The following is a 4,415-nucleotide window of genomic DNA, read 5'->3' on the forward strand; positions in this document are numbered from 1 at the left end:
TTGTGACAACATGGGTGGATCTTGAGAGTACCATGTTAAGTGAAATAAATCAGACAGAAAGTGATAAGAAACATATGATTTCACACATATGTGGGATATAAAACAGAAAGCAACAAATAAACAAAACAAACCAACTAATAGACACAGACAACAGTATGGTGGTTACCAGAAGGGAAGGGGATCGGGGGAGAATAAGGAGGGTAAAGGAGGTCAGCTGTATGGTGACAGAGAGGAGGCGAGGCTACGGGGGGTGAGCAAACAATGCAATATCCAGGTGATGTATTACAGAACTGTACATTTAAAATTTATGTGATGGGCTGGCCGAGTGGCTCAGTTGGTTAAGAGCTCACTCAAGAGTTTGAGCTCTGAGCAACAGCGGTTCGATTCCCAGCCCGAGCTGAGCAGCCGCTGAGCTGCCAACAGGTGGCAGGATGGCTCAGCTTAAAAAAAAAAAGTGTGTTTCACAATAAAATTTATGTGATGTTATTAACCAATGTCACCCCAATATATTTAATAAAAAAGGATTTGAGTCATGTGATATATGTCAAATATATCATTTATGTATCTGAAACAATAAATCAAGCATTATTAAAAGTATGAGATACAGAATTATCTAGGTAAGTCATCAATTACACTATGACAACTTTGCTTTAAATTCCGTTGTGCTTTAGATGACAGCTTTTTCCACATTCTCTAGGATTTCTGTAGTATCTATTATTTGTAACTGCCTACAGTTATCTGAACTACTCTCCACATTTTTAAATGTCCACCATTGTCAATCTACTCTCTCAATTGGAAGGAAACACACACACACACACACACACACACACACACACACACACACACACTTCCTCCATCACACAGCTAGGGTGCCGAGCTGTGACATGGCAGCTGTTTTCCAGCTGTAGGTGCAGATAAAAGCAGCCAGTGGTTTGGGGTCTCATAGTGGAGGATCTGAGTCTCACAGCAGCAGCTTTTTGATCATGACAGCTTTGATGTGGTTTGAAGATGAGGGGAAGCAGCATCTTCCTTATCTTACTAGTTGGCCAGGGCATTTTTCCTAATTGTTCATATAAGCTCAGCCATAACTGGTTTCTCCACCACTCCTAATGAACATTGGGTTAACTAACATATGTTAATAAGTGTCTTTCTAATGAACTAACTAGTGCCAACTCTGTCTTCTGCGATGAGACAATCAAACCTATGTTATAGTGCTTCACCTACTAGCACCTATGTTGGATATGTAGTCCCTATTCCTACATTAACTCCCTGACCTAGATTGAATGTACTTTGGACACATCCTAATGACTAAAATCTATTTTTTATGAGATTCTTCCTCATTAAAGTATTTTTATATTCCACCATTTATCTCCACTATATAGTTTTCCTCTTATTGTTTCCACTTTTGAAACTTCTCTGAAGAAAAAAGTACCAATGATACACTAATAACCAACTTAAAGGGACACGTTACAGTTTTTTCTCTAATTGGCTTTACTGTTGGAGTTACAGACTATCCCTCCCATCCAAAATGTCTTAGTTTACCAATTCAACTTGGTTCCACTCCCTCATCTCTGTCTCTTACATGCTCTAATTTTTCATTCTGTTCATTGTTTCTTTAAAAAAACTCTCCGTTCCTAGATCTTGTGTTAAGTGCACTTCAGTTTCCACATTTAATACTGTCATATACTAATACCCACATAAAGAATTACGATGACGATTGGAAATATTGGCTATCATACACCTGAAACATTCACGGCACATGCTACGTGGTCAATACATAACAAATCTATCACATTGCAAATCACTTTTCTCCCTTCTCTTTTGTTCTTAGTCTCTCTAATATTCTAATATTAAACAGTGTATTTAGCTTTGTTGTTTTATATGAAATAGATTGTTTAATTTAAAGTAACAAAAATTCAATTTAAATGTGCTTAACACTAATGAAGCTTTTGTTTCCATCCACATAATTGGAAACACTCTGTTACATTAGGTTTCAAGTCACTGGCTCGGTATCTCTGTAGTTCTCTGTGTGTTACTGCTTCCCACAGTTCCCCTTGTAGTTGTAAGATAATTGCCAGTAGATATAATGTTACTTTGGTCATGCCTAAGGACGTATTTTGTGTGGGGAGAGATAAAAACCACTCTCCTCTGGCTTTTACTTATGAACAAAACATTTTTATTACTAAATGCTTCTGGTCAAAATCTTCTCTTGTCTCAGTGGCTCACATTAGCTTTACTTTTACTGATAATAGTGAAGAGAACAAAATGAGGAGCTAAGTCTAATTAGGACTCAGCACTGGAGATACTTTCAGATAAGTAAGCTGCTGATTCCACTGGTCCCCAAACTACAACAAAACTGCCATCATCTATGGTTGCTGCTACAAATATCAGAACCATCCAGAGCCAATCTGTCTAGCTCTACAACCGATTGTCTCTGCTTCTATCACCCCCTTAACCACACTGCAGCACACATGAGGTGAGTGGACTGGCTCTTGCACTCTTGGAGAGCCATCCGTAATGCCCATTCTACCCTGCTTCTGAAATCTAAATCCATATTCCAATATATTACCATAGAGGCATAAAAGGAAGTTCTCAAAGTGCTCAGAATGAAGTCTACCTACATATCTATATCATCTCCTTTCTTCTCATTATAATAGTAGTAGTAATAATAATCATATCATAATGATGAAACTGAAGGAATGAAGTGTTTCACTTTTATCTGTCCCCACATCTTCATCTGTCATTCACCCTTCCTCATACTCAAGCACACTCACATACTCCTTCAGATGTGTGTTGAGCTCAGTAGCATAATACAACATCATACTATAATTTACTTAAAGAAATTGTAGGTTCTGAACCATTCAGAACAATGACATCACTAAAGTATTATGAGGAAACAATACTTTTTCTATTTTGATACAAGTTCAATCTTATAAAAATAATATAATTATCCAGTAGAGGAAAGACTCACTTGTTAAGAGCTTGTTGCATCTTTCACTCATTTCCTGCTCATACTTCTATTGCTTAACCATAAGTCTTGGCCTTTGTTATTTGTGACAATAAAATCAATTTGGATCAACAATAAGTTAAAGAAATCTTAAATATTTTTATAAAGGCTAGTCTAAAATAACCCTCAGAAACAATTTCTTGCCTACTGTAATTTCTTGCTTGGCTGCACAACAATTTTCTACCAAAAATTGAACCGGTGGGGGAGGTAAAATATTTCTAGGGTTGGTCATACACCTAAATTCATTTTTTTAAGTTACTTTTATATTATCCATTGAATTGTTATTTTCCTTTTTTGGCAGGTATTCTTTCTGGACACTTTTCTTTCTCTATGTAATAAATCAAACACACACACACACACACACACACACACACAGAGAGAGCATGGAGAAACCCACATTTTTTGTCTTTTAAAAATATTTAATCGCCACTGCATACAGTGAACTTAAAAATACTCCTCCATTCACAATACATTATCATAACCTATACATGTAAGATTTCTCTCTTGGTCTATTTTATTTTAGTTTTCTTTTCATTCTCCACCCCAGTTCATCTGTGTTTCTCTCATAGGCACCAACTCTAATATCTATATTCCTTTTTCATTTCTTCACTTGTTTCACACTATGTTATGTATGTTATGATCTGAAAATGAACCTAATCTATGGCTTCTATCTGCTGCAGGTAAAACACCCCGTGGAGCACATCACTGTATCTTATATCAATAGCCCCTTAGGATGAAAGCCAGGCCACCTCCATCTCCCCATTTTCACAGCCAATGCCACATGGACGTCTTCCGAATGATCCTGTGGACATATCTGTGGGGTCACTTTGCATATGACTTAGCATATTTAGTTTCACTAGGTATACCCCAATTGCTCTCTAGAATTCTTGTACCACTGTGTTCTAAAGTGCAAGCCTCCTTCATGCCTGCTATTACCTACTTTTCTACTTTTGCCTTTTTGGTGAGCGTGAAATGCAGAAACACACACTATGCAAGTGTTGCTTGAAACATACCCAAGAGCTGCATCGTCTTATGAATTCCATATCGACTTTCAAGAACATGGGTCACTGCTTTCTACCCTCTGATACTGATGTGATTTCCAAAAGAAACAAGAACAGCAGAGAGGCTGAGATTTCAAAAGGGTAGGGGAGAAAGTTTCCATGGAGACAGTAAAAGACTATCGAGAGAATTATCCATTCCCTTTCCATCTCCCCATTATTTTATACTGATATTGCCATTTTTATGCTGTGAATTTATGTACCTAGAATCAGGCATCAGTGCCACCACCAAGGACACTGAGGGTCCTGGTGCTCGTGCTGTCACCCACAGCAGCCCTGCCAACGCTTCTGGCAGGAAGTGACTTGAACACCAACCAGTGTTAAGACCTGCATACCCAGCAGTATTGCCA

Source organism: Hipposideros armiger, unplaced genomic scaffold (genome assembly GCF_001890085.2).
Source record: "Hipposideros armiger isolate ML-2016 unplaced genomic scaffold, ASM189008v1 scaffold_1142, whole genome shotgun sequence".
NCBI lineage: Eukaryota > Metazoa > Chordata > Mammalia > Chiroptera > Hipposideridae > Hipposideros > Hipposideros armiger.